This window comes from Grammomys surdaster, unplaced genomic scaffold (assembly GCF_004785775.1).
Source record: "Grammomys surdaster isolate TR1022 unplaced genomic scaffold, NIH_TR_1.0 141, whole genome shotgun sequence".
Classification (NCBI taxonomy): Eukaryota; Metazoa; Chordata; class Mammalia; order Rodentia; family Muridae; genus Grammomys; species Grammomys surdaster.
This window is the reverse complement of record NW_021604599.1, coordinates 279,238-306,330: the sequence shown is the minus strand read 5'-3', so window position 1 is coordinate 306,330 and position 27,093 is coordinate 279,238. Positions and strand designations below refer to the sequence as shown.

The window sequence follows — 27,093 nt, the reverse complement described above, 5'->3', positions numbered from 1 at the left end:
CTCTCTCTCTCTCTCTCTCTCTCTCTCTCTCTCTCTCTCTCTCTCTCCTTCTCTTTAGAGTTGACAGCTCTGTACAATAAAGAGGTAGTTCTTGTTTATGCTAAAAACTCAAGACACTGCTACTGAAATATTTTTAGAACTTTTAAAAACCAGCACTCAACACTTACTCCATTTTAAGCGTACAACTGTAAAATCAACAGCCATAGTTAGCTAGCAACCCAGCAAGAGACATGTAAGTTTGGACTTTGATTTACTTTTTAATTGAGGGATGATCTAGATCCAGAGCTTGCTGCTCCTGAGACCCAGTCCTGGCAGCCTCATGCCCAGCTCTGTAACACCCAGTCCTGCCAGCCTCATCCCCAGCTCTGTAACAGGTTCGCTGCAGCTGTCTCCCTTTCCTGTCTGACCCCACCCCAACACATCACAAAGGTCTTCCTCAACTCTTCTTCCCCAAGCTTATCCCATTATTTTAGCTTCTAACACCAGCACATGTTTGCTGGAAACACCAGCCGAGCAGGACAGGGAAAGACCCTCAACACCAGCAGGCACCCCCTGCTAATCCAAGTTCCCTGTGAACACAGCAGCTGAGCAGGACAGGGAAACCGGCAACATGCAGCCATCACACATTCTGAATTCAGAGAGAGAACAATAACCAAGGAATAAAACACCCACCCAGCAATGACAAATCCAGAAAACAGCACCTAGACCTATAACTACCCCAAAACCAGATGCCTAGATGTCAGTGTAAAAATGTAATTAATAACTGCCAGCCCAATATGTCTCCATTAAAACCCAACTATTCTACCACAGCAGGCCCTGAATATTTCAATGTAGCTGAAGCACAAGAAAAAGAACTTAAAACTATTTGTATGAACATGACAGAGGTCCTTAAACAAGAAATTAATAAATCCCTTAAAGAAATCCAGGAATGGGATGTGGCAGAACATACCCAGACAACCATGTACATATCTGTGTGGTTCAGGTCAGAAGACACTCACAGGCCCAGATGCCATTAAGATGAACAGGTAAGTTTGGGAGAGATGGGAAAGAAAGAGAAGCATTGGAGAGTCTAGTGGTGAGGAACAGCCTGGTGTGAGCAGCCTGCACTGCCACCTGAGGCCATGGTGATGTCCCAACCCATGCTGCCACCAAGGGCCTGCCTGGTGCCATGGCCGTGCAGCAGCAAGGGTCTGTGTCAATGTCTATGGCCCACGTTACCAGCAAAGGCCATATGACATTTCTGGTCTGCCACCTGGGACCATGTTGATATCCAAGAGCATGAAAGGGTCAGTCCTGCAGATCCAAAGCTGGAGGACCTCCATGACACAGGGCAGCAACAGTATATCCAAAGAGGAGTCCCTCTGAGGATCTAGTATTGACACCATAGCAGAAGTCAGAGGCCTCAGACCAAATGACTCATTGCAATGAACATTTGCAAGTAAAGCTATTAGGGAAATAAAGGGACACACTGTGACACACTGCAACTTCCATAACAAGATGGTGTTTGCTTGTTTGTTGTTGTTGTCATTTATTGTTATTGTTATATTTTGCTTTTTCTTTTAGGGGGTGTTGCGAGGGTGGATGGTGGGTATGGAGGGATGGGGGAATGAGCGAGACTAGGGAGCATGGTGTGAAACCTACAAAAAATCATTAACAAGTTGAAGAAGACAGAGGAGGAAGAGGAGGAAGAGGAAGAAGAAGAAGAAGAGGAAGAGAAAGAAGGAGGAGGAGGAGGAGAGGAGGAGGAAGGAGGAAGGTAGAGGAGGAGGAGGAGAAAGGAGGAGGAGGAGGAAGAGGAGAAGGAGGAGGAAGAAGAGGAAGAGGAGGAGAAGGAGGAGGAGGAGGAGGGAGAAGAAGAGGAGGAAGAGGAAGAGGAGGAGGAGGAGGAGGAGGGAGAGGAGGAGGAGGAGGGAGAGGAGGAATAGGAGGAGGAGAAGGAGGAGGAGGAGGGAGAGGAGGAGGAAGGAGAGGAGGAGGAGGAAGAGGAAGAAGAGGAGGAAGAGGAGGAGGAAGAGGAAGAGGAGGAAGAGGAGGAGGAGGAGGAGGAGAAGTAATAATAATAATCATCTAGGAAAACACAAACAGTATGAGCAAATCCCTTTAACAAATCCAAGAAAACCCAAACAAACCATGGAAGGAAATGAATAAACTGTTCAAGCTCTGAAAGTGAAAATAGAATCAATAAAGAAAAAAACAAAGTGATGGAGACCTGGGAATGAGAAAATTAGGAATTAGAACAGGAACTCCACAAGCAAGCTTCACTAACACAGAACTTTCAGGAAATCTGGGGCATTAGGATAAAATGAATGTAAGGAGTATAGGAATAGAAGAGGAGGAAGATTCCCAGTCCAAAGGGCCAGAAAATATCTTCAACAAAATTACAGAAGAAAAAAACTTCTTGACCCAAACAAAGAAATGCTCATAAAGATACGAAAAGCATACAGAACACAGACTGGGCCAGAAAAGAAAGTCCCATCACTACACAACAATCAAACCACTAAACATACAGAACAAAGGATATTAAAAGCCTCAATGGGGAAAAAAAAACAAGTAACAATAAGGCAGACCAATCAGAATTGTACCCGACTACTCAACGGAGACTCTACAAGCTAGAAGGGCCTGGACAGATATACTCTAAGAGACCACAGATACCAGCCTAAGCCACTACACACAGCAAAATTTTCAATTACCAAAGATGAAGAAAATAAGATATTCCATGCTATAGACAAATATAAAGAATTTTTGTCTATCAATTCAGCCCTACAGAAGGTGCTAGAAGGAAAACTCCAACCTAAAGAGGTTAACTACACCCATGAAAACACAGGAAATACATAATCTCTGACCAGAAAACTCATAAGACAGGAAATACACACACACATACACACACACACACACACACACACACACACACACACACACACACTAATAGAATGGATATAAATACAGGGTCCATCCTTCTGCCACATCCAAGAAACATACCTCATCATTACCTAAGGGTAAAGAATTGGCAAAAGATACTCCAAACAAATGGACCTAAGAAGCAAGCTGATATAGCCATTTTAATATCTAACAAAATAGACTTCAAACCTAAACTAATCAAAAGAGATAGGGAGGACACTACATACTCATCAGAGGAAAAATCCGCCAAGGTAACATTTAGATTCTTAACATCTATACCCCAAATACAATATTACCCAAGTTTCTAAAAGAAACTACTTAAATCACATATTAACCCTCACACATTGATAGTACCCAATACCCAACTCTCACCAATAGATAGACTGAAAAACTAAACAGAAAAAAAAAAACCTAAAAAACTAAATAAACATCCGTCATCAAAACTAAACAGAGAAATACTGGACCTACCAGATGTTATAAATAGATCTAATAGATTTTTAGTAGTGAGAAATATTTAAAAAGCACCATCCCACGCACCTGCGGGCTACTCTCTGGCCCCAACAGCCTCACCACCTCCCTGGCTAGCCCCATGCAGTGACTGCCTATCTCACGGTTCTATTGCTGAGGATTTGGCTCACATTTCCAGCTCCAGTAAAATCAAAACTTAAGAGGCTTGTGATTTATCAGTCAGATTTATATTAGTAAATTCTCAACCCACAAAACACCCACAAAATAAACTCAAAACTCAATTGATATAAACACAAGCTACACCCCTAGATGGTGCAAACCCACCCTACTGTTATTTAAACATGTATCTAAGAAATCCCCAATACTTATGGCTCCCAGAGCTGTGTGGTTCTAGCTCCTCTTCCTCTCCTATAGGTTCCATCTTGTCTCTTCCTCTCTTCCCTTCTTCTCTCCCTCTTTGTACTTCTCTCTAAAATTCTCCCCCTGCCTTCCTTTTCCACTGCCACATGTGCCTGCCCTCACCTGCATATAGACAGCAATCCACAATTTTTAACCAACATTTCACTGAAACACAAAATAATATACCTTCTCTTATCTCATGGAACATTTTCCAAAATTGACTCATTCTCTGGCTTGTTCTGTCTTCACCTGTGTGGAGTTTGTTCTCTCTCTGCAACCTGCTGTTGGAAAACTGTCCCAGTAAAATCTGCCCCCTCTTTTTTCTGTCTGATCTTTCTTAATAGCCTCTCTTTCTTCTCTCTTCTCATGAGAGTTAATTATATCCTAGTCTATCAAATCTTTCTCTGACTCATCACATTGTCTGGCACTCAATTAGACATCACTTTCAAACATTGGTGTTTCCTTCTACAAACTAACTTTATCTTCATTGTTTGGGATTAAAGGTGTATACGAAGGGTAAGTCTGTATTCTAGTCACAGGGATAAAAGTGTAGAAACAGGTTTTTTTTTTTTCATTAAACAACACAATCTGGGATTCACAATGTGATCAAATAACAGAAGGAACATTGCCCAACTTATTTTATAAGGCCATGGCTGCTCTGATACCCAAACTACATAAAGACTCAACAAAGAAAGAATTACAGACCAATTTTCCTTATGAACATAGATGCAAAAATACTCAAAGTATTGTAATTTGCAGATGATATGATAGTATACATAAGTACTTGCATAAAATACATAAGTATACATAACATACTTGCAAAACAAATCCAAAAACACATCTAAAAGATCATCCACCATGATCAAGTAAGCTTCATTGCAGAAATGCAGAAATGGTTCAATATACGAAAATCAATAAATATAATCTGCCATAAAAACAAACAGAATAGAAACAAACACATTGATCATCTCATTAGATGCATAAAGTGCTTTTGATGAAATCCAATACCCATTTGTGATAAAAGTCCTGGAGAGATTAGGGATACAATGGACATCCCTAACCATAATAAATGCCAATTTACAGTAAGCCTATAGCCAACATCAAATTAAATGGAGAGAAATTCAAAGTAATTGCACTAAAATCAGGAACAAGGCAAGGTTTCCACTCTCTCCATGCCTGTTCAATACAATACTTGAAGTCTTACTTAGAGCATTGTGACAACTGAAAGAGATCAAGGTATTCAAATTTGAAAGGAAGAACTCAAAGTACTGTTATTTGCAGATGATATGATAGTACATATAATTGACCCAAAAATTCCACTAGAGAACTCCAAGAGCTAATAAGGACTTTCAGCAAACATGAATGGCTGCAAGATTGATACAAAAAGAAAAAAATCAGTAGCTCTCTCATATACAAATAGGATGAGTAAGAAGTCAGGGAAACAATATCTTTTACGATAACCTCAAATAATATAAAATACCTTGGGTAACTTTAACCAAGCCAATGAAAGACTTGTATGATTAAAAACTTCAAGCCTTTGAAGAAATAAATTGAAGACAATATCAGAAGATGGAAAGATCTCCCCTGCTTGTGGATTGGCAAGATTAGCATAGTAAAAATGGCCATCTTACCAAAGGCAATCTACAAATTCAATACAATCCCCATCAAAATTCCAGCATAACTCTCCACATACCTTAAAAGGACAATTCTCAGATTCATGTGGGGAAAAAAAAAATCCAGGATAGCTAAAAACAATCCCGAACACTGAAAGAATTGCTGGTATTTCACCATCCATGATTTCAAGTTGTATAGAGCTATCGTAACAAAGGCTGCATAGTATTGGCATAAAAACAGACACACTGATCAATGGAGTTGAATTGAAGACCCAGGGATAAATCCATACACATATGGACACCTGATTTTTTATATAAAAGCCAAAAATACACACTGGGAAGAAAAGCCTTTTCCTCAAATGATGCTGCTCTAACTGGATGTCTACATGTAGAAGATGCAAATAGATCCCTACTTATCACCCTGCACAAAACGCAAGTCTGTGGATCAAAGACCTCAACATAGAACCAGATTCACTGAACCTGGCAGAAGAGAAAGTGAGGGATAGCCTTGACCACATTGTCACAGAAGATTGTAGGGAGCAACCTTGCCTATACTCTGAAGGCCTAAAGTCAGCCATAGGCCTAAGTCAGGCATACACACCTACTAACACAAAGTCTTGGTCTCTGTGGGAAAACACTGACCCTAGAACTGATAGCTATAGATCTTGTAAACAGGCAGCCTTAGTGGAAAACTACCAGCTTGGATAAGAACAAATAGTCATAGACCTTGTGGATAGGTAGCCTTGGTGGAAAGTGCCAACTTGGATAAGAACAAATGAATCATAGAGTCATAGTGACCTGTTCCCTGCTTCTTCACCCAGCCAACACTCTGTTCTGGAAAATATCTGTACTCCCCCTGAGAACACCTACACTCCTGCATCATCCCCTTCCCCACATCCTGCCTCTATGTGTATATAAACCCTGTGTGAAAAAATTAAAATGGCGGTTTGATCAGACTATAGACAAGCCGTAGACAACGTGGTTCTTTGTGTTCGCCTGTTTTCCTCCATTCTCTCTTTCAGGTGGTCCCCCAGACCCTGTTCACTGCCCTGCTGGATGGGACAGAAGATGACTTTCTGAACAGAACACCAGTAGCTCAGGTACTAAATCAACAAATAATAAATGGGACTCCAATACACTGAAAAGCTCCTGTAAGACAAAGAACTGTCATTTGGACATAGTGGTGGCCTACAGAATGAGAAATGACTTTTTACAAACTCTACATCTGATAAAAGACTAATATCCAAAGTATTTACAGAATCTGAGAAATTAGATATCAAAAACAAACAAACAAACAATCCCATTAAAAATGCAATAGGAATCTAAACAAAGAATTCTCAATAGAGGAAACTCAGACAGCTGAGAAACACTTAAATATTCAACGACATCAGCCTTCAGGGAAACAAACCAAAGCCTCCTTGAGTTTCCATCTTACATTTGCTTAAAAGGAAGATCAATAACACAAAGGACAGATCATGCTGGCGAGGGTGTGGAGGCAGGGGAATACTCCCAAATTGTTGGTGGGAGTGCAAACTTATGTAGTCACTTTGGAAATTGATATGGTGGCTTTTCAGGAAAACAGAAATCAATCTAACTCAAGACCTAGCTATTCCACTCCTGGACATAGACCCAAAGGACGCTCCATCCCACCACAAGGACACTTGCTCAGCTGTGTTCATAGCAGCTTTATTTGTAATTGTCAGAAACTGGAAACGACCCAGATGTCCCTCAACAGAAAAATCGATAATGAAAATTTGATACATTTACACAATGGAGTATTTCTCAGCTGCTAAAAAAAAAAAAAATGACATCATGAAATTTTCAGGAAAATGGTGGAACTAGAAAACAACATCCTCCTGAGCAAGGTAACCAAGACCCAGAAAGAGAAATATCCACTTATAAGTGAATATTCGCTGTTAGATAAATGAAACCAAGCTACAGTCTGCAGACCCAGAGAGGTTAGGTAAGGAAGGACCAAGGGGGCTGGGGACGCACATGGATCTCCCTGGAATCTCCCTAGTAAATAGATTTTATAGGTGGGATGGAGGTGGGTGGAGATGGAAGCAGGAAGATCAGGTGGGGAGGGGGAGGAGAGAAAGAGTAGAAGGAGAGAACAGGGCAAAGACAGGTGGGATTAAGAGCCCTCTGAGGGGTGATGTGGAAACCTAGTACAGTAGAAACTTTCTAAAATATATGGAGGTGACTCTAATGTTGTCTTCTAATAATGGGGAGACAAAGTCTCAACTGGCCATCTCTTGTCATCAGACAATGCTTCCTGGAGCCAGACTAGGTTGCATTTAATTGAGTTGTTGTCCAAGGAGATCCCATGGAAATCCTGAAACAACCCAGAATGCTAAGACAAAGAAAGGCTTGTTGTTCTCCACAAACTGACAGCAGAGCCCCGTTGCTGAGGGGAATACCCATGCAACACTACAGCAAAATGGGATGGGGTGAGAAGGGTAGAGGGACACAAGATGGATCACACCAACTGGGAGAGTGACTTCTTTGGTGCCCCTGAGGCCCTCTGACACCTGACACATGGCTCCAAGATTTACTTACTAAGGAAGATCGGACAGACCATAAGTGTTCAATGATATCTAGACTCGTGGATGGAGAGGGTCAGCATCAGGAGCAGACTTCCTCAGGGTACATCCCCTTCTCCTAACACTGTTAAGAGGCAGGTTCTCTTACCTCAGTCTTTCATGACATAGTAGCACATACCCCACTGCCCACAGCAGCTTCGCTCTGCTACAAGCCTCTCCCTACGAGTGTTTTCAGAGTGGTTGAATCCAGAGGTGGGAGGAGGCGATGGCAGGAGCTGAGGGACAGGAGTTGGATAGAGGAGGAGGTGTGTGGGCTTGAGATTCCTCCTAGGCGTCTTGGAGATTGCTATTGCTCAGGAGCACCTGTTGTCCAGGCTTGAAGGCTGGCATCTGAAGGTAGAGGCAGTTGGCTAAGTCGAAAGCGCTACCAAGGTAGCAATTTCCACAGGCTCACAGCCCCATGCTCTGCGCTTTTGGCTTCTCTCTTTCTAGTTCTTCTGCAAGACCACAGGTGCAGTTCTTACAGGCTTTCCTTTTTTTTCTTTCTTTTTTTTTCTTTTCCCTTTCTCCACCTGAAGGAGGCTTCTTCAATCTTCTGAATCCAGCAGCTCATCTGAGTCAATGGGAATCCATGCTGCCATCATCCAAGTCATTGGCTGAGAGGGTTCATCCATGCTGTTATCTTCCATGTCATTGGCTAAGAGGGTTCATGCTGTCATCTTCCATGTCATTGGCTGAGAGGGTTCCGAGCCTGGCAGCAGCAGGATCCACCACAGGCTTCACTGAAGAAGCCTTCACATTGATGAAAAGCTTATGCTAGCGAGAAGAGCCCACTTCAAAGTTTGGTTTCTTGCCAGTGACATGAACTGAGAGCAGGCTGTCACTGTGGTAGCCCAGGTATCCCTGGACAAACTGCACCTCCTCAGGGCTGAAGGACTCTGCTGCAACTCGTTGACTTCCACAAGGCCAGAAAGAGGCACGAACACAACTTTGGAGGCCGTCTTTACTTTCTAACTGTTAACTACAGCTGTCTCCACTGGCTCCTTCAGAAGACATCCTCCTGGCGGAAGGTATCGGGCCATCACAACCAGAACCCCAGCACTATGTAGAGAGGTCCTCCCTGGGACAATACCTGACACAATAAACTACAAACCTGGAGTCTTTTTGTTTGTTTGCTTTGGTTTACACACAGGCGCGCGGGCGCGCACACACACACACACACACACACACACCACACCACATACCACACACCACACCCTCAAGACAGTGTTTCTTTGTTGTGCGCTTCCCGGCCTTAAGCAGACCTGAGAGACCTTGTTTAGCACAACAGACCAATAGGACCTAGGTGGAACTAGCCACCTTGGCTGCAGGTTAATAGACACCTAGGTGGAATCACCCACCTTGGCTGCATGTACATGCTGCTACAGGAACTTGAAAGAAGAACTGCCCCTGGGCTTGCCTTGAGACATCACCGGCAGTGACCTGTGACCAAGAACGAATTATCCCACCCAACTCTCCCGGCTGAAACTAGGAAGGGTCCGGGCGGGGTCTTTCCCTTTAAATTGAAAGCTGAACATTAAACCATCGAGCCTTGGTCGGAGAACTTTGTTTTGGCTTCATCTCTTCTCAACCTCCGTCCTCCTTTCATTCCCAGCCCTGTTTTCAGGTGAACCCGTTCGACTCATGGCCGAGGGCCGCTGCACTTTGTGTAACCCTGGCTGTCCTAGAACTCACTCTGTAAACCAGATTTGCCTGAAACACACAGAGATCTGCCTGCCTCTGTCTCCAAGCTCTGGGTTCAAAGGTGTGTGTCACTGCTGTCCAGCTGAAGCTGGGTTCTTTACGGGCAGACGGCAACAGCTGGTTGATGTTTTCCATAAACACTTGGCCCTCACTGGCCAGTTAACCCTTGAAGTCTATCTAGTTTTTAGGGCCTCCTCAGGTGATGTCTTGTCCCAGAAAACTGCCACAAGCTGGCCAGTGAACTCTATTATTGCTGCAGGGCTGCGGGACCAAACGTTGTTTCCTCCTAGCCTAAATACCTGCTCCGCGGAAGCAGGCTTCTCTGGGGCTGAGTATTTTTACTGGATTCTTGAGTGTTTGAATAAGTGGGTCTTCTGACTCTTGTGCCTGCTCTTTGGACTCTTTTCCTCCTACTGGGTTCCCATGGCCAATTTTAATACGATGGTTTCTCTTTATCTAACTATATTTGTCATGTTTGGTTGTTTCTCGTAGAAGCGTTTTCATCTCTAATGAGAGTCAGAAAAGTTTTGGGGAGTGGAGCTGGGAGGAATATAGAGAGGGACTGGAAACTACAATCAGGATATGTGTGAGAAAAAAATCTACTTTCAATAAATGGAAAAAAAGAGGAATCGCCTGGAGATCAGACTGAATAGAGGCCATTTTTACATTTTATAGTAATCACTTTCATGAATATTTTCATAGCCCTTGCAATTTCTTTACCTTTTAAATAACTTAATATTGTGTAAATTATTTGGAAACTACAATTGCATTCCAGCTTGGCAAGGTTAGAGTGAAGCCTTGAAATACAGGTAGAGAAACAAGTGGCGTAGGACAATACTGACCCCTACAGGTCCTTAGCATGCTTTGGGCAAGACAGGCCCCACCCAACCATTGGACTTTCCTGCAGCTTAAATCAGACCTGTCTTCTGTTTTCAAAAAGGCTGGAAACAGTGACAAGGCATTTGGTGTTTGTCCACAGTCATCATCGCTCATGAAGCTGGTAACCTGGAGCTACTCCTGGAGAATGGAAAACAGGACGAGCCATCAGAGCCCAGAAAAACCACCCCGAGTAAGGTGCGCACTGAGAAGACAGCAGTCAAAGGGAGCCCGATTCCAGAGTACCTCACCTCTGTGCCTAGAAAGGTACCTAGAATCCCCATTGGTCACCAGGCTTACCACTAGGGACGCATTCTTAAACTGTGCTTCTGGAAGAGATGTGCAGGCTGGCTGAAGAGTGGTCAGTGGGAAGAAAGGGCCAGAAGAGAAGCCATCTGGGCCACGAGAAGAATTAGACCCCAGACCCAAGGAGTGCCTACAGTCAAGTGTTTTCCCATCTCATTCCAGCTTGATCCATAACTGTCTTCTTAACTTAGGATTCATTTTTCTTCTCTTTTTTTCTCTGTCCCGTTTCCTATGTCCCATTTTGTAAGAGCAAAGCAAGGCTCTCAAAGCAGTCAGGCTATTCTAAGAATCAGCTTGGCAATTCTGGAAACATAACCCGTGAAGGGCCATGACTCGGCCTCTAGAGGATTGGTAGAGACTGCAAAGCACCATCTCTGCGCTCAGTGAACGTGGGGCTGGGAGAGATGGTTTTCATATGGTGATTCAACAGCTGCTGATGATGGCAGGGCAAATGGTACCGGTAGGTCCTGCTTAGATGTTTGAAGAAAGAGCTTCCGGATCAAACGGGACTGATCAAGGGACACATAGACGATGCGAAACTGGTCTATGCCTGATAAGATAGGTGCACACAAACTCAGAGCACTCTGGGTAGGGAAATCATATGGGCCAAGGAGATAGCCTTTTTGAAGGTAAGTTAACTTGATGGTCTTGAATAAAAATAAACAAACGGCATTTGTAACCTTCTCTTCTGAGATGAACTGGAGATGACTCAAAAGCCCATTTCTACGCATCAGCTTGCTGCAGGAAATGGATCAGCCTATTCCCAAAACACCACTGCACTGTATAGATGGGGCTATCACATATAATAAATCCATGGGAAAACTTATGAAATGCATCGTCTGTTCTGCACATCTAAGCACCACATCATGTTCAGATACTAATTCCCCTCCACGCTGTAGGTGCTGCAAGCATGGGCTGAAAACGTATTTAGAAGGTTCATTTCTTTCCAATAAAAGTGTTCATCGTGTCTCTCCATGTTTTACAATATTTGTTTCGGAACATTCTAGATAAAAAATTGGAAGAGACAGACAGGAAGGAGGAAATGATAACAGAACTGAAGAATTGACAAAAGGATCAGTAAAACCAAGACACATCACAAAATGGATATTAAATTATTGTTGGATCAACAACACTTTCAGCTGATTCAACTAAATAAAGCTACAAATATTTTAGTTACTGTGTTTATTTTGCTATATATCTATATAGACAGAAGATACATTATGAAGCACAAAGCCTTCCTAGGTTTAAGACCTGAGCAACTTCATAGATGTTTGAGAAAATAAAATGTAGATTCTTTCATCAAATATTTTTAAATTATTTTTACATATGTTTGTGTGTGTGTGTGTGTGTGTGTGTGTGTGTGTACATGAATGAGCATGCAAGTACCACAGCACACTTGTGAAGATCAGAAGACAATCTGTGGGAGTCAGTTCTCTCCATCATGTGTTCTAGGGATCAAAGTCAGGTAGTCAGGCTTGGCAGTGAGAGCCTTCACCTAACTTAGAGCCACTTCACTGGCTCCAGAAAGCCCCATTTTAGAGCATAAACTGGAGCAGTGCCTTCTTCAGTGACCTTCTCCTGATTTAGAATAAATTCCTCATCAGAATACTTGAGTCTCTACACAGATCGCATTTGTCACTTCTCTGAACCCAGCTTGTCACAAATCCCCTCTGAAATGGAAATCTCTGGCTTCATTGGTGACTCAGTTAGGTCATGTGATGTTTTTCTGGAAGCTGAGATGATGTTTTGCTGAGAACAGGTATGTGGTGTTTTTCTGGAAGCTGCCAGGTGAAAGGGAATGTGATGTTTTGCTGGAGTAGACATTTGAGAGGATATGTGATGTCTGGAAAGAATACAAGTATAACCCAACAGACAGTGAATGATGGACACTTTGGCATTGGTTCACCTTGCTTTATTCTCTGATCTTTACTTGTTGTAACCTAGTAACTTTGTAGAGAGAAGCACCCCAAAGAACTTCTGATGGTATTCTGCTGCTTCTTGTTGCTTTGGCTGACTCTTGCTGATCAGAGGAGGCTCACAGTTTCTTCTGGATCTAGCTGCTACTGCAGACTCATATTTGGTGTTTTGCTAGTGGACTGAACTGCAGACAACGAAGACTGGAATTGCCCCCCAAAGAACTACTTCTACACAGGTCCATGTCCCCCTTGTCCTATTAGCTATTTTCCTCTCCTACCTTTGGTCTGTGGGCTATAAGGGGTGGGGGGGTTGAAGCATTTAAGAACCCTTATTAAAGTAGGTTTTGAAAAATGTAACCCCACACCCCTCACTCAGCCTGGCCCTCGTCTGGATTCTCATCCCATCTCACAATGTCCAACTTGTCAATCCCTTTATCTGGAATGATCTTCTGATGCTGTACCTATCTTCCCTTTTCTGGACTCCTTGTTTCTTCCGTATATTAAGCAAGTTATAATTGTTTAGTTCATTAATTTCTTATCAGAGTTGGGAATGCATTTGTTAATTTGTCTGTTTGTTATAGAGTCTTAGACTAGAAGGTGAGAATGGTCAAGGCAAGGACTTAGTCTATCTTTTGGGTCACTATCTCCTGCTCTCTGACTAGTGTATGCCATACAGAAAAGTCCTTACACAGCCTGGCAGTGGTGGCGCATGCCTTTAATCCCAGCACTTGGGAGGCAGAGGCAGGAGGATTTCTGAGTTTGAGGCCAGCCTGGTCTACAGAATGAGTTCCAGGACAGCCAGAACTACACAGAGAAACCCTGTCTCGAAAAACCAAAAAAAAAAAAGAAAAGAAAAGAAAAGAAAAGAAAAGAAAGAAAGAAAGAAAGAAAGAAAGAAAGAAAAAGAAAAGAAAAGTCCTTACATTGAACATGGACTTGCTAACATATGACCTTTGGTCTACAAAGAGCAGGTTCCTAATGCCTGTATGGTTCATGACCACTTGGTGAATGAATGAATGTACTGAAATTTTTAGTTGATACCACTAGGGGCAGCAGAAAGTTATAGTTATTTGTGTGCTGTTAGAATTTGTTCTTGTTTTTCACTTGATCTCTTTTTATTCTAAATTGTTCTCAGACATACTATCGAAATTCTCTAACTATAAATTTTCTTTTATAAAGACAGTCTTCTTTATTAAAATAGACAATCTGGGTCAGTTAAATGCAAATTTTAAAGGCAATATTTCTTCAAGACAATTTAGTAAAACAGTAAAATTTATTTGCTTTAGGTTTTACTGAACCATAATTTAGACACATAAAATTTGCCCACTTCAATGCATAATTTCATGAGATGTGGTGTTTCCATGGCAACACAAAGGCCTTTCTTGCTCTTCTGTAGTTGGTTCCCTGGAGCCTGCTATCTCAGGCAAATACAGACTCCCTGGGTCTGTTTCTTCTACAGCTCTCCATTTCAGCATTTGGCCTGAGATCTTGGGTGTCTCTTTGCTTTCCCTCTGCATAGTGTTTCTGTGACTGACCCACATTGTCAGTTCCCAGATAATTTTTACCCCTTTTTTACCCTTTTTTGAAAGGTAACTCAGGCTTTCTCAAGCTCCTCTGAAGACAGGGGCTTCTTTGGAGGTGAGTTTGAAAGCACCAGAAGGTGGTACTACATGCTGACTGAAGAGCTAGCCTTGTTGGTGGGAGCAATTGATAGCCACTATATTTGCCCACTAAGGAAGCTTGGGTACCAGTTGGCATAACTTGTCCAGCTTTCTCAGTTACAGCTGCGTTGAACAGACTGCTTGACTTGAAGTTGCCTGAGGGACATATTGATCGAGAATGTGAAATGTTAATATGTTATAAACAGCACCTCGCCTGGGCTTCAGGTACCATGGAGGAACTGCCTCTCCGACATTCTTCTTTCCTTCCCAGTTCCTCTTCAACCATTTGCTCGACTCAGACTCTCTATCACCAGATGGTTAAGCCTTGGAAAGGAAAAGCTTGGATCAAGGATTCCATTTGTTTCTGAAAATTAATTAATTAACAGTTTATATATATATATATATATATATATATATATATATATAACACACATATATATGTAATATATATGTTTTGGGTTGGTTTTCTTTGGGAAAGGTGCATATGCACATATATGGAGGCCAGAGGAAAATCCTAGGGTCTCCACAGACAACACTCAGCTTGTTTTTTGAGACAGAGTCTCTCACTAGCATAGTGCTAACCCGGTTAGGGTAGGTTGGCTAGCCAGTGAGCCCCAGGAATCTGCCTGTCTCCACTTCCCCAGCCCTGGAATTACAAGTCCACTCACCATGTCTGTCTTTCACATGGGCTCGGAGGTTTGAACAGAGGCCTTTCATTTGCACAGCATGTACTTTATTAACCCAGATGGCATAGTTATTTTCCTGTTGTTATGATAAAATATCTGGACAAGATCAACCGTGCTGGTTAGCTTTGTGTTAATTTGACTTGACACAAGCTAGTATTAACCCAGATGGCATATTTTCCTGTTGTTATGATAAAATATCCTGACAAGATCAACTGTTCTGGTTAGCTTTGTGTCAACTTGACACAAGCTAGGGTCATATGAGAAGGGCACTCTCATTTCAGAAAATGCTTTCATATGATATGTCTGTGGGCAAGTCTGTAGAGCATTTCCTTGATTAATGATTGATATTGGAAGGCCCAGCCCACTGAGGACAGTGCTGACCTCTGAGCAGATTGTCCTGGACAAGGATAAGAGAGCAGGCTGAGCAAGCCATGGAGAGCAAGCCAGTAAGCAGTGTTCCTCTCTGGCCTCTGTTTCAGTTCCTGCCTCCAAGTTCCTGCTCTGAATTCCCTCTGTGATAGTGTATGACCTGCAAGTTGTCAGTGGAAATAAGCCTTTCCTCCTCAAGTGGCTTTTAGCCATATGTTTTGTCATGGCAAAGAAACCTTAACTGAGACAAGCAATGTAAGGTGGAAATGTCAGGTATTTTGGCTAACAGCTCCAGAAGGACACAGTCCATCGTGGTGAAGATGACAGGGCAACAGGCAGAGAAGGCATGGTGGTAGGAGCGGGAAGCTAGCTGGTCACAGTATTTCCTCATTCAGGCTGCAGAACATAAACAAAAAGTGAGGCTTGGGTATAAAATCTCAAGCCTACCCCTATGAAGCACTTCCTTGAGAGGGGCTTCACCTCACCCAGGGTCTGCAGCTTTCCCAAACATCAGCTGAGAACCAAGTATTCAGGCAAGTGGCTCTGTGAGACTTACATTCAAACCGCAATGCTAGCTATCCCCTGCTCCAGAGATTAATTCAAAATAGATTTCCGCGCAGTGTATCTTTTAATATGTATCTCCTCTGATAAATAGTTCGGAACCTTTTAGCATATTCTTTTTTTTTTTTTTATTGGATGATTTATTTACATTTCCTATGTTGTCCCCTTACCCCATCCCCCACCACCCCCTCGGAACCCCCAATCCCCTCGCCCCTCCTCCTTCTTCTCTGTGGATGTAACCTCTATCTACACCCCCCCACTCCCACCTCCCCACCCTCAAAATTCCCACCCCCTGGGGCATCCAGCCTTCATGAGGTCAAGGTTCTCTTCTTCCACCTATGCCCAGCAGGGCCCTCCACTTTTACATATTCAGCTGAAGCCCTGGATCCCCCCCTAAGTGCTCCCAGGCTGGTGGTTTAGACCCTGGGAGCTGTGGTTGGTTGGTATTGTTGCTCTCCTCATGGTGCCACAAATCCTTTCAGCTCCTTCAGTCTTCACTCTAACTCCTCTATTGAGAACCCCATGATCAGTTCAATGGCTAGTTGTGAGCATCTGCCTCTGAATATGTCTGACTCTTGAAGGCCTCTGAGGAGATATCCATATCAGGCTCTTATCAGCATGCACTTCCTGTCTTCCACATCAGCATCTACCTTTGGTGATTGCACATGGGATAGATACTCAGGTGGGGTGGTCTTGAGACGGCCCCTCCTTCAGTTTCTGTCCCTCACTTTGTCTCCATATTTGCTCCCTTGAGTATTTTGTTGCTCCTTCTAAGAAGGACCGAATCACCCTCACTTGGTCTTCCTTCTTTATGGGCTTCATGTGGCCTGTGAGTTGCATCTTGGGCATTTCAAGGTTCTAGGCTAATATCCAATAATCAGTGAGTGAATACCATGTGTCTTCTTTGGCTTACCTCACTCAGGATGATAATTTCTAGTTCCATCCATTTACCTAGGAACCTCTCGAATTCATTGTTTTTAATAGCTGAGTAATACTCCATTGTGTAAATATACCACATTTTTTGAATCCATTCCTCAGTTGAAGGACATCTGGGTTCTTTCCAGCTCCTGGCTATTATAAATAAGGCTGCTATGAACATAGTTGAGCATATGTCCTTGTTATATGTTCGAGCATCTTCTGGGTATATGCTTAGGAGTGGTATTGCTGGATCCTCGGGTAATGCTATGTCCAATTTTCTGAGGAACCGCCAGACTGATTTCCAAAGTGGTTGCACCATCTTGCAGTCCCACCAACAATGGAGGAGTGTTCCTCTTTCTCCACACCCTCGCCAGCATCTACTATCACCTGAGTTTTTAATCTTAGCCATTCTGACTGGTGTGAGATGGAATCTCAGGGTTGTTTTGATTTGCATTTCCCTGACGACTAAGGATGCTGAACATTTCTTTAGATGCTTCTCGGCCATTCGAGTTTCTTCCGTTGAAAATTCTTTGTTAAGCTCTATACCCCATTTTTTAATAGGGTAATTTGGTTGTCTGGAGTCTAATTTCTTGAGTTCTTTGTATATATTGGATATTAGCCCTCTATCAGATGAAGGATTGGTAAAGATCTTTTCCCAATTTGTTGGTTGTCGTTTTGTCCTATTGACAGTGTCCTTTGCCTTACAGAAACTTTGCAATTTTATGAAGTCCCATTTGTCAATTCTCGATCTTAGAGCATATGCCATTGGAGTTCTGTTCAGGAACTTTTCCCCTGTGCCCAAGTATTCGAGGCTTTTCCCCACCTTCTCTTCTATTAGTTTCAGTGTATCTGGTTTTATGTAGAGGTCCTTTATCCACACAGACTTGAGCTTTGTACAAGGGGATAAGAATGGATCAATTTTCATTCTTCTACATGTTGTCTTCCAGTTGAACCAGCACCATTTGTTGAAAATGCTGTCCTTTTTCCACTGGACAGTTTTAGCTCCTTTGTCAAAGATCAAGTGACCATAGGAGTGTGGGTTCATTTCTGGGTCTTCAATTCTATTCCATTGATCTTCCTGCCTGTCTCTGTACCAATACCAGGTAGTTTTTATCACTATTGCTCTGTAGTACAGCTTGAGGTCAGGGATGGTAATTCCTCCAGAAGTTCTTTTATTGTTGAGAATAGTTTTCGCTATCCTGGGTTTTTTGTTATTCCATATGAATTTGAGAATTTCCTTTTCTAACTCTGTGAAGAATTGAGTTGGGATTTTAATGGGGATTGCATTGAATCTGTAGATTGCTTTTGGCAAGATGGCCATTTTTATTATATTAATCCTGCCAATCCATGAGCATGGGAGTTCTTTCCATCTTCTGAGATCTTCTTCAATTTCTTTCTTCAGAGACTTGAAGTTCTTGTCATACAGGTCTTTCACTTGCTTGGTTAGATTCACACCAAGGTATTTTATATTATTTGCAACTATTGTGAAGGGTGTCATTTCCCTAATTTCTTTTTCAGTCTGTTTATCTTTCATGTAGAGGAAGGCTACTGATTTGTTTGAGTTGATTTTATAACCAGCCACTTTGCTGAAGTTGTTTATCAGGTTTAGGAGTTCTCTGGTGGAAGTTTGGGGGTCACTTAAGTATACTATCATATCGTCTGCAAATAGCGATATTTTGACTTCTTCCTTTCCTATTTGTATCCCTTTGACTTCTTTTTGCTGTCTAATTGCTCTGGCTAAGACTTCCAGTACTATATTGAATAGGTAGGGGGAGAGTGGGCAACCTTGTCTAGTCCCTGATCTTAGTGGGATTGCTTCAAGTTTCTCTCCATTTAGCTTGATGTTGGCTACTGGTTTGCTGTAAATTGCTTTTACTATGTTTAGGTAGGGGCCTTGAATTTCTGATCTTTCCAAGACTTTTATCATGAAGGGATGTTGAATTTTGTCAAATGGTTTCTCAGCATCTAGTGAGATGATCATGTGGTTTTTTTCTTTAAGTTTGTTTATATAGTGGATTACATTGATGGATTTCCGAATATTGAACCATCCCTGCATTCCTGGGATAAAACCTACTTGATCATGATGGATGATTGTTTTGATGTGGTCTTGGATTCGGTTTGCTAGAATTTTATTGAGTATTTTTGCATCGATGTTCATAAGGGAGATTGGTCTGAAGTTCTCTTTCTTTGTCGGGTCCTTGTGGGGTTTGGGTATGAGTGTAATTGTAGCTTCATAGAACGAATTGGGTAGTGTTCCTTCTGTCTCTATTTTGTGGAATAGTTTGAAGAGAATTGGTATTAGGTCTTCCTTGAAGGTCTGATAGAATTCAGCACTAAAACCATCTGGTCCTGGGCTTTTTTTAGTGGGGAGGCTTTTGATGACTGCTGCTATTTCCTGAGGGGTTATGGGACTATTTAGATGGTTTATCTGCTCCTGGTTTAACTTCGGTACCTGGTATCTGTCTAGGAAATTGTCCATTTCATCCAGATTTTCCAGTTTTGTTGAGTATAGGCCTTTGTAGTAGGATCTGATGATTTTTTGAATTTCTTCAGTTTCTGTTGTTATGTCTCCCTTTTCAGTTCTGATTTTATTAATTTGGATACTGTCTCTGTGCCCTCTGGTTAATCTGGCTAAGGGTTTATCTATCTTGTTGATTTTCTCAAAGAACCAACTCCTGGTTTTATTGATATTTTGTATTGTTCTTTCTGTTTCTATTTGGTTGATTTCAGCCCTGAGTTTGATTATTTCCTGCCTTCTACTCCTTCTGGGTGTATTTGCTTCTTTTTGTTCTAGAGCTTTTAGTTGTGCAGTCAACTTGTTAGTGTGTGCTCTTTCCAGTTTCTTTTTGTAGGCACTTAGAGCTATGAGCTTTCCTCTTAGCACTGCCTTCATGGAGTCCCACAAGTTTTGGTATGATGTGTCCTCATTTTCATTGAATTCTAAAAAGTCTTTTATTTCTTTCTTTATTTCTTCCTTGACCAAGTCATCATTGAGTAGAGAGTTGTTCAGTTTCCATGTGTACGTGGGTTTTCCATTGTTTTTGTCATTATTAAAGACCAGTCTTAGTCCGTGGTGATCTGATAAGATGCAAGGGATTATTTCAATCTTTTTGTATCTGTAGAGGCTTGTTTTGTGACCAATTATATGGTCTATTTTGGAGAAGGTACCATGAGGTGCTGAGAAAAAGGTATATTCTTTTGTTTTAGGATGAAATGTTCTATAGATGTCTGTTAAGTCCATTTGGTTCATAACTTCTGTTAATTTCAAAGTGTCTCTGTTTAGTTTCTGTTTCCATGATCTGTCCATTGCTGACAGTGGGGTGTTGAAATCCCCCACTATTATTGTGTGAGGTGTAATGTGTGTTTTGAGCTTTAGTAAAGTTTCTTTTATGTATGTAGGTGCCCTTGCATTTGGAGCATAGATGTTCAGAATTGAGAGTTCACCTTGGTAGATTTTTCCTTTGATGAGTATGAAGTGTCCTTCCTTATCTTTTTTGATTAATTTTGGATGAAAGTCGATTTTATTTGATATTAGAATGGCTACTCCAGCTTGTTTCTTGGGACCATTGGCTTGAAAAATTGTTTTCCACCCTTTTATTCTGAGGTAGTGTCTGTCTTTGTCACTGAGGTGCGTTTCTTGTATGCAGCAAAATTCTGGGTCTTGTTTGTGTATCCAGTCTGATAGTCTGTGTCTTTTTATTGGGGAATTGAGACCATTGATGTTAAGAGATATTAAGGAAAAATGATTGTTGCTTCCTGTTATTTTTTTTTATTAGAGGTAAAGTTATGTTTGTATCTTTTTTGGGGGTTGTTGGAAGATTACTTACTTGCTTTTCCTAGGTTGTAGTTTCCCTCCTTGTGTTGGCATTTTCCATCAATTATCCTTTGAAGTGCTGGGTTTGTGGGAAGATATTGTGCAAATTTGGTTTTGTCATGGAATATCTTGGTTTCACCATCTATAGTGATTGAGAGTTTTGCTGGGTATAGTAATCTGGGCTGGCAATTGTGTTCTCTTAGTGTCTGTATGATGTCAGTCCAGGCTCTTCTGGCTTTTATAGTCTCTGGTGAGAAGTCTGGTGTAATTCTTATAGGTCTGCCTTTATATGTTACTTGACCTTTTTCCCTTACTGCTTTTAGTATTTTTTCTTTGTTTTGTGCATCTGATGTTTTGATTATTATGTGACGGGAGGTATTTCTTTTCTGGTCTAGTCTATTTGGTGTTCTGTAGGCTTCTTGTATGTTTATGGGCATCTTGTTCTTTAGGTTAGGGAAGTTTTCCTCAATAATTTTGTTGAAGATATTTACTGGCCCTTTAAGTTGGGAATCTTCATTCTCATCTATACCTATTATCCTTAGGTTTGGTCTTCTCATTGTGTCCTGGATTTCCTGGATGTTTTGAGTTAGGAGTTTTTTGCATTTTGCATTTTCTTTGACAACTGTGTCAATATTTTCCACTGTATCTTCTGCATTTGAGATTCTCTCTTCTATCTCTTGTATTCGGTTGGTGATGCTTGCGTCTGTGACTCCTGATCTCTTTCTTAGGTTTTCTATCTCCATGGTTGTCTCCCTTTGAACTTTCTTTATTGTTTCTATTTCTAGTTTCAGATCCTGAATGTTTTTGTTTAATTCCTTCTTTGTGTTTTCTTCCATTTCTTTAAGGGATTTCTGTGATTCCTCTTTAAGGGCTTCTATCTGTTTACTTGTACTCTCCTGTATTTCTTTAAGGGAGTTACTTAATTCCTTCTTATAATCCTCTATCATCATCATGAGAAGTGATTTTAATTCTGAATCCTGCTTTTCAGGTGTGATGGGGTGTTCAGGGCTTGCTATATTGGGAGAATTGGGCACTGATGATGCCAAGAAACTTTGGTTTCCGTTGCTTATGTTCTTGCGCTTGCCTTTCGCCATCTGGTTAACTCTAGTGGTACCTGCCCTCACTGTGTAAAACTGGAGTCTGTATTTCCAGTTATCTTGCTTATTGCAGAGCTCCTCAGAGTCCAGAGGTCTCTGTGGTCTTATGCTCCTAATCTCCTGGGTGGAATAACTCCTGGGACTCAGGCCACCTCTTGGATCTGGAAATCCTTCTGCTCTGAGTGCAGTGGGTCCTCGATGACTCAGGATTCAGTTTCAGCTGCTCTGAGTGCAGTGGCTCCAGCTGCTCTGAGTGCAGTGGCTCCTGGATGACTCAGGATTCAGTTTCTCAACAGGACAGGAGCAGACCGACTCTGTGTCACCTGCTCTGAGTGCAGTGGCTCCTGGATGACTCAGGATTCAGTTTCTCCACAGGACAGGAGCAGACCAACTCTGTGTCTGTTCCAGCCCAGAGGACCAGGCAGGGGCAGAAGGGAAGTGGAATTCCGGAGGGGCGGGGTTTGGGTAGCTGCTGTGCCCTGGATGTCCCTGGCTCCCCGATCTATCTCTGGGGTTTAGAGAGTGAGATGGAGATCTTACCAGCTGCTCTGAGTGCAGTGGCTCCTGGATGACTCAGGATTCAGTTTCTCAACAGGATGGGAGCAGACTGACTCTGTGTCTGCTCCAGCCCAGAGGACCAGGCAGGGGCAGAAGGGCTTAGCATATTCTAATTGCTCATTTGCATACAGCGCTTGGGGGGAAATGAATGTAATGTCCCCTAGCAATAGACCTTCAGCATCAAGCTTAAGTGCATTTAAGCCTAGAAGCATATTGACGATCACAGTTCGAATGAAAAATGGTTCTCACGTCCAGTGGAATAAAAGTTTATTCTGGATCCCAACAGGAGTGAGCTCAGCCTGGAAACACTGGTTCTGCCTTCCCCATACACCATGTTCCAGTGTTGCATGATGTCTTTTATAGTAACAGGGCAAAGAAAGTTATACTCAAGGCATTGTTTTACGGGCACAGATATGATGATGTCATTATTGACCTCTGGAGTGTTAGAAGGTCTAAATAGGAGTCTAGACTGTCTATTACAAAAGAATATGCCTAATAGTTACAAGGATTTGATTTAGGTCAAACAGAGCGGTGGACAACGGATGGCTATTTAAAAAGTCTAGAAACAAGATAGCTTAGATCTGGATCTGCAACATTCCAGCTCTCCACAACCACTGACCTTTAGCTAATCAGCTTTGCAGGATTTTTAACACTGTAGCACCTCCCCACGCCCCCATCCACCAGCCTCCACACTCAGTCTGCAGGAGTTTCAGATTTGGAAGGAATGAACTCTCTCAACAGAATGGGTTGAGATCAGAAGCCAGAGGCTTCCAGGGAGAATCAATAAGCTTAGTGCTGGGTGCCTTCTCTTTCCACTTAATTAAAGAGATTAACTTCATTCAAGGAAGAAATGATTTATTTTGGCTCACAGTTCTATTTGCTTAACTGCAGACACTGGTGCAACAACTGATTCCAGTCTCACTGCAGTCAAGCAAGATGTCAAGGAATTTGGTCACGGGGTATCTGCAGTCAGGAAGCAGAGAGAGAGAAATGGTGGTGCCCAGGCACCCTCTCCTTTTTCATTAGGTGCAGATTCCAGCTCATAAAATTGTGTCACCCACATTTCAGGCAGGTCTTCTCAACTCAGCCTAACCCAGAAAGTCCCTCACAGATATGCCTGAAAGCCTATCTATCAGTTGATTGCAGATTTTATCAGCTAACATCCACCCTTGGTCAATTTGTCACCCAGAGGTATCACTTTAAAACCACAACCTTCTGCCTTTATTTGCATAAGTTAATAACAAAAGCCACACTCAACCCAACTTTCAACCCCAGATCTTCAAGAGTTCCACCTGAGTTCAAAAGTACAAGGGCAGAGGTCATCAGAGACCAAGATAACTGGGAGTCCAGTGACATCAAAAAGAAAGTTACACCCTTGCAGCGCACAACAGCACAGAGTACACTTCCCGATTCCAAAAGGAGAATGAGGACAGATCAAGGGAAAATCAGACCAAAGCCAGACTGAAGCCCAGAGGGCAAACACCAAGCTCTGAAGTTCTGTGTTTGGCATCTGAGGTTTGTGATGAAGTCACCCAGGATCCAAACAGTGTGGGTAACCTCACCCATCCATCTCTGCTGCCTGCGGCACTTCTAGCTTGTCCCTTGGGCTGACTCCACTTAAATCATGCAGCTATCTTGGCAGACATCTTGCCGTCCTGGCATCTCCAACATCCTGGGAGCTCGGCTGCAACCTAGGTTTTACCTTCAATGAAGTGGAGTGACTTCAGAACTTCTTTCCAGGAATCCAACCCTGCCTTCGCCCAGCTTCTGGATCCTTGGCAAAAGCTTCATTCTTGTGTTTTCATGCCTCTAAAACCAGAACCACATGGATGATGCTGCCAAGTTCTGCTGCCAGCTCAAAATGGTCCCCTTTGACCACACTTGTGTCGGCCCCTGTCTGGCTCCCAGGATGACCCAGGGAAACACTCTATAGGCAGTAATTAGGCCCTTTCTTTTCATGCGTGTTCACAGGTTGGAGTCTGCAGGGAACTTTTCCCATTGTCCCAGTGCAGAGTACAAGCTTTCTTGTTAATGGGGGTGAATCTCTTTAACAATTACAGTTGCTTTTTCTGCATCTTCCTTGTCTGATTAATAGGTTGATTTCCTTATTCAGCTAATTAAGCACATAGTAACAAAATGTCTTTCATATGGATGCTATGAATAGATTCCTTTACCGTCTTAAAGATTTGGGAAGCTGAGGCAGGTACATTAATTACCCCTTTTTTTTACCCTTTGTTGAAAGGGAACTCAGGCTTTCTCAAGCTCCTCTGAAGACAGGGGCTTCTTTGGAGGTGAGTTTGAAAGCACCAAAAGGTGGTACTTTGTGAGTGTGAGGTGTGTGAGTGTGAGGAGGTAAGCATGAGGTGTATTAATTTACTCATGTGAAATGCTCCAAAACTAGAAAAAGTAGACTTAAGTAAAGGTATATCACAATCAATTTGGTTTATGAACAATTATTTTTTTTTCTAAGCAGCAAAGTACCTGCCTACAGAGAACCTAACTAAAATAATAGTAAATATTGACTGGATTAAGCCAGGGAAGCAGCATCTTTGGTTCTACAGATGTGACTCTTAGCTATGTTTAGATGCTTGTAAAAAAACCTTACAACCGGAGTAATGGTTTCTCTCCTGAGTCTCACAAATATTTTCCAGCTCCTTTGTCGTGAATTTCCTGCCTGATAATTATCTTCTTGAAAGAAGGACACGGTAAACAATAAATATGTACTGAAGAGTTTATTTTTAAAATTTCACGTGCTACCTATTTCTAGTAAACCTTAAATCTGCAGGAAAAGTAGAGGCATTAAACTGATCAATAAGTAAACCACAGACAACATATTTAGGGAACAGAGCAAAGCTGGCCTTGAAGACATCAGGCTCTGCTTCCCCACAGGTAGGTATGGTTGGCCCACAATCACAAACAGTGGATCCTGAGTGGGAGAGCCAGGCAGGACAGCCTGGAGCTGTTTCTTTTCATAAAGACCTCAGGTGGCAATGAACACAGTAAGAACAGACTCTCAAGAAGCATCTTCAGTGAGACAGTTCTGTTTATTGGGGAGGTGGGGAACAAAGGCTATTTAAACCTCTGGGGAGTGCATAAGGACTATGGATCCTTGGCTGGATCTAGGCTACTTTGGATGTCTCATTAGCATAAGGAGGAAGTCCAGGTGATGCTGGATGTGACCTTATAAGGGGAGAGGAAATTTGACTGACTTGGCTACAGGGCTGCATGATCTCCACTGGTGGGGCAAAGGTGAGGGCACAGGGTTACATGTGCCAGGTCATGAAGACCCAGGGCAAAGAGAGTAGTAATCCTATTTCTGCCAATCTCAGGATGAGATTTCTGGGGTTTGAATACACTTCTGCCCCACTCTTGCTTTGGGCCTGATACCTGGGTCACATACTCCCCAATCTTCTGCCTCTGTCTCCTGAGTGCAGGAATTACAGATTTGGACCAGCATGCCAGGTTATGTTGTTTCTTTTCATAAAGATTTTGTTCTTCATATCAATTTTTTTCTTCTCCCTCCTGCTCTCCTCCACCTTGTATCCATCTCTCTCCCATGTACTTCTCTTTCTTCCTCTATTGTCTTCTTTACCTCATTTGATTTCCCTTAAATAATTCGGTGTAGAATTATTTCCTGTCTTCATCCTGTTTCGGCCGTGTACCTCAGGAATGCAGAGACTAACTGTAGTTCTAGCACTGGTTACAGTGTCTTGTGAAACTCACTTTCCAAGGAGAAATGGCCACTTGTGAGCTAAAGAGTCAGCTAAAGGGCTGAGGAACTGGTTACAACTTAGTTGTTTTAAGGAGTCAGGTATGCTGACACACACTTTTAATCCCAGCATTTTGGAGGTAGAGGTAGGTAGAACTTTGTGAGTTCAAGACTAATCTGGTCAATGTAGCAAGTTCGAACCCAACCAGATCCACATAGTGAGATCTTGTTTCTCAAACCAAACTAACCAAACAAACAAAAAAGATGAACAAACAAACAAACAAAAAACCTGTTGCCAAGAGCCATCTAGGAGAAGCTAAAAACTAGCATGTGACCTTCCTGAAATGGTTCTGCCATGGACTAAAATCTATGACAGATTTTCTTCTTTAGACAAGACCGAAGAGATTATATCTGAGGAAATATTTCTGCTATTAATATTTTTCCTGATATTATTAGTTATATAACAATCACTAGGCATTGACTCACCCTTTTGAGCAGGTTTCTGCAGAGATTATATAAAATTTCTGACTTGATTAAAATAATTTTGGGAAGACAGTGTTTAGAGACGGTCTTAGTTGCTAGAAAGATGTAATAAAGTTAGAATCAAGAACAGAATATGCCCACACCTCAGAATAATAAGTAAAGGCTACATAATAAGAACTACAATGAGAATGAGCACTCACAGGTCCCTAGAAGTGTTCATCACGTTGCCAATAAGATACGCAGTAAGCTTAGACACCTCATGCCTGTAGATTCTTCTTGACAAGGTAGCTTTAAAACACCCGGTGTATACAATCTTCCCCAAAACTCCACAGCCATTCTATGTACACTTATTGGTCATTATTACTTTCTCTTTTAAGAACTATGTATTCATTTCATATGCCCATTTGTTGAGTTGTTTGCCTTTGGGGTTTTCTGCAATGTTTTACATATTCTAGATATTAACCCCTTTCCTGAA

General features: G+C 42.2%; 1 pseudogene; it reads right to left on the bottom strand.

Moving 5' to 3' along the window:
• Positions 1-8,248: 8,248 nt before the first annotated feature.
• LOC114618326 overlaps positions 8,249-27,093 on the bottom strand; it is a 40,421-nt pseudogene continuing 21,576 nt past the window's right edge.